Genomic DNA, 14665 nt, shown 5'->3' on the forward strand with positions numbered 1-14665 from the left:
ATGATGATAATTGTTACTGCCACGCCCTGCCATGGTAGTATAGTAGCTAAGGTACTTGACTGCTGACCCGCAGGTCACGGGATTGAATCCGATCCCGGCTGCGGTGGCTGCATTTTCAATGGAGGTGAATATTAGGTAGGCCTATGTGCTCAAATTTGGCTGCAAGTAAAAACAAACCAGGTGATATAAATTTCCGGAGCCTTTTACTACGGCATCTCTCATAATCATATAGTGGTTGTGGGATGTCAAACTCCACATATCATCAGATGTCACTGTCACCTCATTTGCCTCTAGAATGTCTTTTTGCCGTTGCATTACCCGGTGGAGCTGAATGTGCGTCCTTCTAGACTTTGATTCAGATGCTGGAGCTGTGGCTCTGGGTTGTGGCGACACCCCTGATTTGTCGGAGGTCAATGATTGGCACTGTGTATTCTACTTTCGCTTGACTCCTTAGAAAACCGAAAAACACGGAATGTATTTCTGAGCCATCCTTACGCTCAATTAAACTAACGCCTGGAATATACCGCAAACGAGCTTTGGTTTTAAAAAAGATCAGGTGGACTCCTTCTGGTAAGTTCTTCAACACGCTACTGGACAAGTGAATGGTAAGAAGAGGTCTGTCGCAAAAAGGTCAATAATATATTGTGAACAGATATTGATCACTGTATACGTTATATTGAACCTAGGTCACCTTTCGAAAGACTGAGATGAACAGCTGCTTTATTACAACATGCATGTTGTACTGCCCGCTCACGAATAAATATTTAAAAATAAAAAAAGAACTCGCGCTTTTTTTTTCTTTTCCAAACTGCTTGTTTTTTCAAGTTGTGCTTGCGAACAAGTCACACTAACCAAGCGTCTAATGTTTCTCGCTGCTGTGCATGCAATCTTGCGAACATACTTTTTGGGCCCAAGGCAATGACCTCACTCAATGTGAAAACGACATGGGTATCACTGACAAAAAGTGCTACGGTCCTTAAAATTACTTATGTATGCCTTTTCTAGTAAAAAACGCGCATGCAGAATATATGTCTGCTGTTATGGTGCCCGAGACATGCGCAATAATTGCTTTTTAATTGCCAATTGCACAAGTATGAGCGCTAAATCTTGAGCAACATTGGTGGGCGCTGCCGATGGGGTCAGCCGTTACAAGTATCCAGTGCCGTTAAGAGTGTACAAAAAGACAAATGTACAGACATACAGACAGACAGACCAAAATTCTTGTGTCGAAGGTCCCCAAGAAAGACTATCGTCATTAATATTGCTTCCCGTGCTCTGAAATATACCCTTATTCACCCTAATTATCACACTATGTGACAAAGAAAAGAGTAAGGCGAAAGAATTTACGTGGAAACAAACACGTCTCTCCAGAGGTCGATTAGGTGTTGCACGTTTCCCACATAGTGCTTGTTCGTGCTGATTGTTTCATTGGCTTGCTCGGAATCTCCATTCTTACTTGAAACAAGCTGACAGTTTTTCTCTAAGATACTCGCGTGATACGAAATATAGTTTTTAAGCGTCAAGAACACGCGCGTAGTGTAAAACGGGTGCCTTGTGAAAAAAGTACAAAAACAAGACTACTTGATGTTCTTCATTAAAATAAAAAAATTACTCTATTTCTTAAGATGAAGAACTTAAGATGCCTGGAGTTTTGACTACGTTCTAGTTAAACATTGAAGTTATTTTTGGTTATTTAGGCAGAGAAGCTAGATTACGTGCTATAGTAAATATATCTCTGTTAAAGCTTTTTTTTTTCTTTGCAGACGCATGAACATAAGGTAATGTCCATCACTCTGACATTCCGCTCGATTTTGTTTGATGTAGCCATTCAGCATCTCCTCCACAAATTCATGACTCTCACGTGAACGTTCATGGTTGTGTCTGTCAAGCGCCTGTCTTGTGTCCTTTTCTTCCTGTGTGCTAGTCAGTTTCAGTGATTCGTCCTTCAATCTTCATGGTTGGTCAACTAGTGCGACACTCCTATCTACTAAAGGCTTTATTGACGCCCAAAACAGAGAATGAGTGTTGACGATGACAAATGGTAATGATTTACTGACTGGTTAACTACTTTACCTATCCATAATAGCCGAACGAGATACCTGGCACCTTGACGTATTTGCTCACTCATAGTCGAGCAAAGCCATAAATATTAATGGGAGTTGAAGCCCGCAACATCGCAGTTAGTTCTCAGATAAAACAAAACTCACATAATTAAAAAGACAATTTCTTCGCGAAGTCAAAACAGTTAATGTGATAGCAACAACTTGTAATGTAATGCTATAATGTAATGTAATGTAACGTGCAACACGCTGTTCACACACCAATGATGCGTGAAAAGAACGAACACGCAGGAATAGAGCGAAGTACCGACGTTTGCAGTTCGACACATATTGTGCTCTTTAAATGAAAACCACTAGTGAGATGTAACCGCATAAACAGATGAGTGCAAACTAACAACTGTAGCAGTTGTTACTTCGCTTTGTATGAAAAGCTTGCTTTTCTCGCCAACGGGGCCTGTGGGGCGAGTGAAGTGACCTTTGTGCACCCGCCAACTACAACGCAATAGTTCCGGTGAAAGCCCAATGCGTATGACTCAACTGCACCGCGAGGTAAGCACGAACAGGCACATGCATCCACCCCAGCGGGTCAAAGAGGGCGTGGGAGATGAGTGCATGAGCGCGCGTCGCCGCGTCGTGACGAGCTGGGCGCCGAGGGCACGCTTTGCGCCATCTCGCTGGTAATGCTGAAAACACGCTGACATTTAGCCTGCGATTGTAACCGTCATCCTTAAGTTGTGCACATAAATAGCTAACCTTTTGAACGTTGACCTACGAGCATCTTCTTGGTTCAGTGGCTAACGCCACGCGCTGAGGATTTATAGGTCGGATGTTTGATTACGCATGCTGGGAAGTGTTTTCCTTTATTATTTTTCTGTCTAAGGCTTCTTTATGTAGAGATACGTACACATATACAGTCAATGACGACGGCGACAAACGCCAACGCCGGTGGCAAAAACCAGCCGATAGTTTTCTTATAATTGCTTGCGCAATATTAAGTATTAGGTGAGAGAACCACCACGCACAGCGTTCTCCGAGAATGATTGGTGTCAGTCTTAGGAGAATTGAGACCTACAAGGAAATATGTGCACTTAATTAATGCTAGAGCACAAGCGTATCAATTTTGTTATTTCCCTGTCTATACGATGCTCCGCCGCTTGTTTCAATTGTCAACGTTGCTTATACCAAGGCGGTCGAGCTTACATCTGGTAGTTCTAAGCTGCAGTGGGAGACTCTGGCTAACACAAAAGCAGTTCATATTGCACCATGCTTTTTTCCAGGCTTTTCAAGTAACGACCATGCAAGTGGCTGTTGCTGCTCCCTTTTGCCTTTTCCTACTTCTGTAGCCATACGCACAGTCCTTCATTAGGTAGGGGGTGGAGGGGGTGAAAAAGTTTAACTTTGAGGCAACCCACTCCTCTTATCTCCATACGACAGGGACCCTCACGATCAGAAGCTGTACATCAGAAAAATATTAAGGGGGTTCCCGGCTCCCGTATTCCGTACAAGACTGCAGATTATGCCACAAGTGCTTCAACGAAGCGAACGTATCAATATTTGAAAATTAAAATATCAAAAAACGCCAGGCCTGTGCGCAAGGTGCCTAACAGTCACAGCGAAAGCTAGAAGAGCAGCTCATCAGAGCCTAGTCTAAACTCTCATTGGGTAACTGCTACAGGCACACTTGCTAGGTACCTACTACGGCATTTATATAACAATTTTTGGGTAGCAGGTTGGTGCTATGCTATTTTTCGTCATTCTTCTGAGAAGCGTGATATACGCTAACCACTTGCAAATGATTTTGTGCCAATCGTTCATGCAGTGGTTGACGATGAAGAGAAATTATGCCCGAAGTCGGTATGCGCCACAGTTATTAGAGGGTCAATAGCAAGCCTTTGTAGTTAGTTGGAGCGTTGGGCGACCGCCTAGTTAAACTATTATCGTTGTGTGACGACTGATTGTTCCTTTGCTGTTGTAAAACGCTTTATCACTCATATTGACGCCATTCCTTTCCCGGCACCAAGCCTGCCTAAGGGAAGTTAGCAATGAGTTCCAAGCACCGGCGTCTCTCAGTGGTAGAAAACTGGGCTGGCACGTAGCGGACTCGGGTATTGTTCCCATTGCATCCTTGGTGTTTTATATTTACTCAGTTTTGTTGTTTTTTTTCTTGAGATAGTGGTTACGGATACCAGTAGTGGTTGCGGCGGACAACTACGGTGCCACATGTTACCCGTGTTTCCATCTCATAACAGCTTTGGCTCAAAATGGGTGGCTTGTTTTACTTGCCGCGGCCTTCTATGCGTTTCTCACAGGCTGCTTGCTTCTAAGCGACGTTGATGCAAAGTTGCATTTACCTACGAACCACAGTGCTCTCACACGGCACTGCTTTTTGTGTTTCTCACCGCGATTCTAATCACCACCAAGGCACCGTGCTCCTAGAAGCCTCTAATGAGCTCTTCAGGAACTGGATTTACATGCACCATATATGGCGCGGTCAATGACAAGGCGTTATCTTCGTTTATGTTTACAAATTCCCCCATAGGCTATTTACTAATTCAGTCCTACAAGCTGTACTTCTTGCTTGTAGACCCATTTGGTTCACGGTTCTCGCTCAGGCACGATATTTAATATATTTCGCGTTACGTAAATGCAAAAAAAAATAAAACATGAACACGGACTGCCAAAGCTCTCAATGAGTATGTGTACGGCCCATACCAAGTTTTGCAACACAAAAAATAAGCAACACAAACAAATTAAACATTGCACTGTGCGCTCACAAAAGCGAAAAATTGCCAAGTGTTGCCAAAAATGAGAACCACATTTCAAACAACGCGGCTTAAAGTATAAAATGAGTGGCTGATTGAAGTACAGCACTGATTTGTGTGCAGTGTTTGTGCTGCCTAAAATGTCACAGATTATTGTAACATGACTGCATCCGATTGAAAAATGTTCGAAAACCTGCTATGGCATTGCAAGTTTGTTAAAAATGACATTCAAAGAGAAACAGTGAGGGAGCGTGTTTGCTGGATATAAATTAGGGTAATGAACATTCCGAATCATTATCCTCACCCAGTAGCTTCGTTTGCGACAAATGAAGAAACTTACATATCTTTATAAAAGAATAGTGCAAGCCGATTATCAAGAATACAAACATTACACAATCGGATGCCGTGCTGGACATGCCACTCCAAGGGCCGCGCCAAGCATTTCAAACTTCGACAACGCACACTGAAATGATGATGCCATTCACATTGAATCACATGCCAAGTTCGCAGTACTCAAAACCACCGACGCATCCTTGTTTCCTAAGCTTTGTCCCCAGAACTTTCAGACTGTGATTGCAGGACAGCGAACTCCGCGGCGAATTTGCCACTGGTCTGCTAGCAACCAGCAGCATGCTTGTCTCGTACGATGCTCTGGACATCAATATTTCAAGCACTTAGCTGTAATTAGATTTAGAACTTGGAACTTCTTCGGGCCGGCTGTAATCGCGAAGCAAGCAAAATGAAACGCCATGCAATTTAAGCTACCTACAGGAGAACTTCCTCTAAGGAGCTGGTTGGCTTTGAAGAAAACTTCTTAACTTCAGTTCTAAGAAATGTCCTCCGAAAGAGCGGTCTTATTTTCTTTTCATATTTTCGGTACGCGGAGACAAAAATTTTCTCATCCGGCGAAACGCAACTCAGCAGGTGTACTAGCCTCGAAGTTTTAAAAAGATTAGCCATCCACATCTTTCTGTTTTATGTCCCGGTAAATGTGCTTACGACTTTCGAAGCAGTGGCCATAAGTTTCTGTTCACACTTCTTTTTTGGTGAGTTAACTTTCTCGGAGAAGCCCAGTAGAACATCAGAAACATGATTTTGTAGAGTTACGTTGACAATAAGGAAAAATTGTTCAATCCCATGGGAACAGTGAGAACTGACAATATCCAAAGCATGGTTGAGAAAATTTAATATGTCATTTCAAATCACTACAACGTAACGAGGCGCATGGATGTACTATACAGCAAACACAAGTGGAAATATTATGTGCACTCAGGTGTCTTGAAAGATGCAAGTATATCGTACATAGTCACGTCAGGACTGCACTATTAACGTTTGCAGTACCAGCCCTAGCAGTGCTAGGCATGTAAGACATGCCGTACATGACTTCCATGTCATGATTATCATGTTCGCGCTTTGCATTTGTGTTCACCATCCATACACGTCACGTAATACTAACTTTGGTATATGTGAGGCTAGCGAAATGGCCTCGAGTGCTTTATAAGTGCAGCATATCATCATCATCAACATCAGCCTGACTACGTCCACTGCAGGACAAAGGCCTCTCCCATGTTCCGCCAGTTAACCCGGTCCTGTGCTTGCTGCTGCCAATTTATACACGCAAACTTCTTAATCTCATCTGCCCACCTAACCTTCTGTCTCCCCCTAACCCGCTTCCCTTCTCTGGGAATCCAGTTAGTTACCCTTAATGACCAGCGGTTATCCTGTCTACGCGCTACATGCCCGGTCCATGTTCATTTCCTCTTCTTTATTTCAACTATAATATCCTTAACCCCCGTTTGTCCCCTAATCCACTCTGCTTTCTTCTTGTCTCTTAAGGTTACACCTACCATTTTTCTTTCCATTGCTCGCTGCGTCGTCCTCAATTTAAGCTGAACCCTCTTTGTAAGTCCTCAGGTTTCTGATCCATAGCTAAGTACCGGCAAGATACAGCTGTTATATACCTTCCTCTTGAGGAACAGTGGCAATCTACCTGTCATAATTTGAGAGTGCTTGCCGAATGTGCTCCACCCCATTCTTATTCTTCTAGTTACTTCATTCTCGTGGTTCGGCTCTGCGGTTAATACCTGCCCTAAGTAGACAGTCTTTTACAACTTCATGTGCACTATTACCTATCTCGAAGCGCTGCTCCTTTCCGAGGTTGTTGTACATTACTTTCGTTTTCTGCAGATTATTTTAAGACTCACCTTTCTGCTCTCCTTGTCTAACTCCGTAATCATGAGTTGCAATTCGTCCCCTGAGTTACTCAGCAATGCAATGTCATCGGCGAAGCGCAGGTTACTAAGGTATTCTCTACAAACTCTTATCCTTAACTGTTCTCATTCTAGGCTTCTGAAAACCTCCTGTAAGCACGCGGTAAATAGCATTGGGGAGATTGTGTCCCCCTGCCTTACACCCTTCTTGATTGGTATTCTGTTGCTTTTTTTATGAAGCACTATGGTAGCAGTTGACCCCCTGTAGATTTCTTCCAGAATGTTTATATATACTTCATCTACGCCCTGATTCCGCAGTGTCTGCATGACGGCTAATATTTCTACTGAATCAAACGCCTTCTCGTATTCTATGAAGGCTATGTATAGTGATTGGTTATACTCTGAGCATTTCTTTATTACCTGATTGATAGTATGAATGTGGTCAATTGTTGAGTAGCCTGTTCGAAATCCTGCTTGTTCATTTGGTTGGTTGAATTTTAATGTTTTCTTTACTCTGTTAGCAATTACCTTTGTAAATAGCTTGTATACTACAGAGAGCAAGCTGATCGGCCTGTAATTCTTCAAGTCCTTGTCATCTCCTTTTTTATGTATTAAGATGATGTTAGCGTTCTTCCAAGACTCTGGTACTCTTCCCGTCAGGAGACACCTCGTAAACAGTGTAGCTAGTTTTTCTAACACAATCTGTCCTCCATCTTTCAGCAGATCTGATGTTACCTGATCCTCACCAGCAGCTTTGCCTCTTTGCATGCTCTCCAAAGCTTTTCTGACTTCTTCTATCATTAGTGGTGGGGTGTCATCTGGGTTACTGCTAGTTCTTATAGTATTAAGGTCTTGGTTGTCTTGGCTACTGTACAGATCTCTGTAAAACTCCTCCGCTATTTTAACTATCCTATCCATATTGGTAGCTAGTTTGCCTTCTTTGTCCCTTAGTGCATACATTCGACTTTTGTCTATTCCAAGTTTTCATTCACTGCTTTGACGCTTCCTCTGTTTTTCAGAGCGTGTTCAATTCTCTCCATGTTATACCTTCTTACATCGCATACCTTACGTCTATGAATCAACTTCGAAAGCTCTGCCAGTTCTATTTTGTCTGTTGTACTTGACACTTTCATGATTTGACGCTTCTTCATTAGGTTCTTCGTTTCCTGGGAAAGCTTGCCAGTGTCCTGTCTGACTACCCTGCCTCCAACTTCCACTGCACACTCCGTAATGATACTCGTCGATTATCATTCATTGTAGCATATGGTCTTCTTTATATGACACGAATATCATTATTGTGTTTAGACGTGTCATTTACCTCTGTCCTGCATTCACGTCACGTAATACCAAATTTCGTATATATTAAGCAAACAAAATAGCCGCTAGCGCGTCATGAGTGTGGTATATAGCCAAGTTCCTACATGACACAAATGTTATGTTTATTATGGTTGCAACAGTCATATACCTTCATCATCAATTTACTTCACGTAACAAAAAATTTAGTGTATGTGACGGTAGCGAAACGGCCGCGAGTGCATCATGAGCTTGGCATGTAGTCATGTTGTTACATGACAAGCATGTCAGAATTACATTTTTATGCCAGTCATATACCTTCATCATCCATTCAGGTCACCTAATACCAAATTGGTATATGTGAAGCTAGCTAAACAGCCGCGAGAGCGCTATGAGCGTAGTATGTAGTCATGTTTTACCTAAAACGCATATCATGATTATCGTGTTTAGGAGTGTGATTTACCTTTGCCGTTCGTTCACGTCACCTAATACAAAACTTGGTTCATGTGAAGGTAACAAAACCACCGCGAACGCTTCAAGAACGTGGCATTTAGTCATGTTCTTATGATACGCATGTCATGATTATCACGCTTGTACCATTCATTCACCTTCGCCATGCATTGGTATATGTGAAGCTGGCGAACGATCGCGAGCGCGTCATTAATGTAGCATGTAGTCATATTCGACTTAACTCGATTGATTTTCATGATTATCCCAATTGGACGTGTGATTTGCCTTCGTTGTTTGATAGCGTCACGTAATACCAAATTCATTATTTAATTTAGTAACCTAGAGAAGCGACCGCGAGTGTAACATGAGAATGGCATGCAGTCGTGTTCTTAGATGACACGCATATAACTATCGTGTGTGCACCACTCATATACCTTCGTCCTTCATTCACGTCATGTATATCATATTTAGTAAATAAGGAACTATTGAAATGACCACGAGTGCACCATGAGAGCTTAGTGTGTATGCATGACTTACATGACATGCATGTGATGATTTACACGTTAGGACCTGTGACCTATGTTCAACAAGTAGTCTTGTTACACTATACCCGTTTTGCAAAATGTCATCTGAACGAAACCACAGCAAGAGCAGCAAGACCTCCTTGACGTGTAAATCACGACATTCATAGCGTATACATGTTACGATTTTCATGTTATGACTAGTCACTTACGCTCGTCATAGTCATGTTACGCCATAAAAGTTTTGGTATAGATCGCACCATCTAAATGGCCAGGAGAGCTAAATGTCATAGGCGAATAGATAGATAGATAGATAGATAGATAGATAGGCAGATAGACAGATAGATAGATAGATAGATAGGTAGATAGATAGACACGCTCAAAATAGCCATTGTTTGCTACGAAATGCTTCGCATTCAACAATAAAGCCTAACTTTATGTTCGAAAGAAGGATACGAAGAAGAAAAAGAGAGCCACGAACAGCATCGGATTCACGCTTCTTGAAGTTTCCGGTGTAGTTCCTCGTTTAGTAGCTTTGTTGAATTTTGAAGTTGATAAACTCGCATACTACAACTCGGTGAGCAGACGCCGTAAAAACTTTGAGCAGACGACACGGCGCGAATCAATACATGTGGAGGGGCTAAGCGCACTTGCTTTTGGCTGAGGGGCCTGTGGTCTACACAGTGCTGAAGGGAACTTCTCGGAGTATAGATTGTAGCGTCAGTTAGGCTTTCAGCAAAAGTCGCACACTACAGCAATGTCGCAAAAAAACAAGAAAAAAGGAACGAGCGCCGCTAATCTGCAAAATTTTCGAAGGACCCATCAGTCACAATTATATTGCGAGTGCCCGGACGCATTACTACCACCGCTCAGTAAGTGGCGTCGGAGTTCTGCTGCACTCACTCTTTTTGCATTGCAGTACGCCGCCTTCTCATTCTTGTGTGTATAGATAATAATAAAAAGAAGCCCTCGTTAGCTCTACCTGTTGCACAATTTGCTTACGCAAACTTATTGCTGCCTCTGCTATGGTTACATCTATCACTGGTGAAACATGTGGTTGCCGAATTTCTTTTCTGCCTCTTTTCTTTGGCGTCAAGAACCAAGGACGCACGCGCTGGAAAGACAAGCGGCAATAGAGGAGAGATTAAAATTTACCTGTAGTGGGCAGAAAGTTGTACACTGGTAAGAGACTTTATCATAAGTACAACAGGGAGGATAAAAAGTGTTGCCATTCAAGCTTCCCAACGCCTTACAAGGCAGATGAGAACACGACATCTCGGAAGCATGCTTTTCGGATGGTGCGCGCTTCTGCATTAGGTTGTTTTGTAATGTATTAATATTGCTACTTGTTTGATAATATACATGATCGTCCTTCCCGTGTCTGTGGCACTAGTGGGAAAAATAGATAAAAGAAACACCAACATCACCTGAGCACCTAGAAACGAGGAGAGGTGGAGAGGGGGGTGTAGACATAGAAAGTAGTTGTAGGCGGAATAGGATTATCCCTAAGCGGAAATTCCAATTCCGCACTTTCCAAGCACCATCGGGAGTAAGTGCCCGTGTTTGAAGCTTTCATATCAGTCCAGCAAGAGAAGCATGTGGCGATAATATGACGTGGGCCTTCTGAGAACATCATGAAAATGAAGGAGCCGCTACCACAACAGCAGATCAGCTGTCACAATTAGGGTCAAGAACAAACCAATAGAATATTTAACTTCGCATCTCCCCTAAATTAATATAAAGTTACAGTTTAAATTTAAGGGTTCACTTTCTTTGTTAGACACAATCATAATTAGAACACACAACAGCGCCAGTGAAAGTATAGGGGAAGTTATCAGAAGTAATGGTAATGTATATGTGAGAAAAGAAAAGTGCATGAAAAAGTGACTTCCCACTTGCAGGATCTAAACCTGCGACCTTCCAATAACGCGTCCAATGTTATACCACTGAGCAATGGTGGTGATCTTCCCCCGTCCACCTTATATGGTTTATACCTACGTTTAAACTTGTGAGCATCCGTGAGAGACACCTGTTGCGATCACGGTGAGGGAGAACATTGTTTTTTTTGGCTTTTCAACATCGCCTAGCACGTCATATAATTATGAGATGGCAGCTGACCACTGAGCCATCGCATACCACCTCAATGCACCGAGTCTGCCAGAACAAGACCCTTGCTATGATGCGAGTAAAGCGTAAATATAAAAGACTATTTTCTTCGTTAGACCAAACGATATTTAGAATTAACAGGATATAATAGCAGGAATGAGCTGTGGTGCCAGTCATGACCCGTTCTTTTAGGAGCAAAGCTCCTAAATGCGTGGACCTGTCCATCCGTGGTATTTATGTACATGACCACTTATAGTTCCACCTTTGCAACTGCCCACTACGTCGCCCTTGCAAACATCCCACAACGCTCCATCACCGATCCACCACTTCACCGACTTTAGAGGGTCCCAGAGAAGGTTTTAGGGGCGAAGCTCCTTATAGCGGTACACGTTCGTACCTCGTAGTCGTAGTCGTAGTGTATAACCACCGTTACATTTTGACTTGCAAGGTGGTGCCGGTGGGGATTTCTCCTGTGCTTTGTTGAACCATCAAAAATTCGCGGCATGCGCGTTAACTAAAAGCCGAATTTTCCTGTCTCTCATTCCCCATTTGCAGCCATTGGCACGTACATTGAGCACTGTCTGACAAGAAAGGGTTGCTACGTTATACTCGCTGGGTGTGACCTCCTTAGTTTTAGAAAGGTGTAGCAAGCGCTGAGCTGCATTGCCATGAATACAATGAAATAGTATATACCATCAACTCGAGTTGGTTTGAGGTGGGAAGTAGATACGAAGCGCAAGCCGTAAGAAAGTAAAAGCCTAATTCTCCTGTCTCTCATTTCCCATCAGCAGCCATTGGCATGTACTTTGAGCACTATCTGACAGGAAAAGGTTGCTACGTTATACTCGCTGGGCGTAAACTTCTTGGTTTTAGAAAGGTTTAGCGAGCGTTGGGATGCAGTGCCATGAATACAGTAAACTAGTATATACCATAACCTCGAGGTGGTTAAAGGTGGGAAGTAGACCCGAAGCGCAAGCCGTAAGAAAGTGTGCGTGTGCCACTTCTCGTTTAGCCCCTGAAATGTCCGCCGGATGGCGGTGCTTCTATATGGAGAATATATGATGAAAAGATGCGAGATGGTGGTACTTGGAGTGTTGAATAGATGGACGAACGGACACACAGACAGATGCATGGATGGACGCATGAACGGACGCAGGGGCGGATGCATGAACGAACGCAGGGACGGACGCACGAACAGACGCATGCACGGACGGGCGGATGGACGCACGGATGGTCACAAAGACGGACGCAAGGGCGGACTGACGGGGCAGGAATGGACGGACGAATGCTTCGCCCCACTCTCCATCATTCACTCCGTGGACATGCTGCCATTTTTTTTCCCGAGTCTGCCAGAACAAGACCCTTGCTATGATGCGAGTAAAGCGTAAATATAAAAGACTATTTTCTTCGTTAGACCAAACGATATTTAGAATTAACAGGATATAATAGCAGGAATGAGCTGTGGTGCCGGTCATGACCCGTTCTTTTAGGAGCAAAGCTCCATCATTCACTCCGTGGACATGCTGCCATTTTTTTTTTCACTTCCAGTTTTTGATTAGACTACTACAGGGGCAAATCATTGGCACCAAAGTTCAATCAAAACAACCAATATTAACGGAGCTACGAATGCTAAAAAAAGTACCCTCCTCATCCGCTCAGCCTTTTCCCCTAAACTCTTGCTTCGAGCGCTCGGGACTAAGCTCCACCTTCACAGCACCTGCCTCACGATGTGGCTGAGAGCGCATACGCGTAAATCCCGCTGCCAATCCGATACCGACAGTTTGTGCTGCACATTCCACAGCCAATCAGACCAGCTGGAAACAACGACGTCAGTGGGGCAGAGCGTGTCGCTTGGTGTATAGGTGGTTGAAAACGCGTTTGACCGAGTCGCAGCGATCTGCAGCGATCTGGAGCAATTCGCAGCTTTAAGGGCTCTAATATATTACAAAGTTTACGCAAAGAGCTAAAATGTGTCCCTAAGTTGCCCTTGGAACTTGGTCTACCAGCCCAATTTGTTTGTAAAAAAATCGTAAAAGTTGTTTCAGGGTCCAGATAAAGCAAATACTGTTGAGAAGTTGCCAATAGAAAAATGCAACACGGTCGTATGGTCATCCCCTACAAGTGGGCCGTGGTCATCCCACCGCCCACTTTATAACATCGGAGCGTTTCTCAGTTACCACCGGTTGCCATTACGGAGAGTGTGGAAGATACTTTTTTTCCTTGTTTGGCGTTACGTAGTACGTGATCCTATCAAGAGACAGCAGCTGGCCTCGTGAACCACCTGAAGGCATCAAGTTTGCTTGGACGACACCTAATCACATCTTATATACTTTTCCAGCGTTACTTAATGTCTATTAGTTTTCATTAAAGTTTAGCTGTTTATCTTGAGCACCGGCCTTTCCGGTTCGAATACGGTTAGAACCCTGGTATAAGATATAGCATTACGGGAAGGAGCACCCGTAAAAAATATTTTATAAACTCATCTATGCAGTTACATACATTGTTACTCTCAATAATGGGTGTGCCTAATAGGCAGTATATTTAATTATATCTCCTAACTAGAACACAACGACAGTGTAGGAATCCGTTTGCAGAACGCAATCTTTCAAGCATAAAAAAGCTTGGAACATGAAAATAGTTTGTACACTGCAGGTAGCAGGCATACTTAGGAACGACAACTAAGAACTGTTAATATCCTGACCAAGGATCTCCTGCTTACTCCACAATAATTTTATAATAATTAAGCTAGTGCCACACAATATTTTACTTATGATCAAAACACGTGAAAGAGTTGTCAGTTTGAGCAGACATTTCAAAAGATGACAGCCGAAGGCAGCAGCTGCTTTTTGCGCAAGTGTGTTTATGCATCCCATTCTTTGCCTGAATATAAAGGTGCAAGGAGGGCGATAGAATTCGCTGTGATAAAGTTGCCGTGTCCAACAAAATGAATTCAGTGAATAATATTAAAAAATTACACCATCTCGTTTCACAAAGCAGTACCAAGATGTCGCATAACGAAAGCAATATTTTTGCTTTGCAAACAGTATACCACACTCGGGCTTAAAACAATTTTCTTTTGAGTTATGAAACCACATCGACAAAAAAGGAAGTGAACGTGCAGCGCATAACAGACAGAATTATGGTGCAGTGTTGCGGAAACTGATACATGTACGTCGCTCTTAAGAAAAAAAAAACAATTCCCTAGGGCTTTCTTGTCAATAGAGCTTTTTTATTTCATTTCATTTCATTCCAGTTATTTCGCC

This window comes from Rhipicephalus microplus, chromosome 2 (genome assembly GCF_043290135.1).
Source record: "Rhipicephalus microplus isolate Deutch F79 chromosome 2, USDA_Rmic, whole genome shotgun sequence".
Taxonomy (NCBI): domain Eukaryota; kingdom Metazoa; phylum Arthropoda; class Arachnida; order Ixodida; family Ixodidae; genus Rhipicephalus; species Rhipicephalus microplus.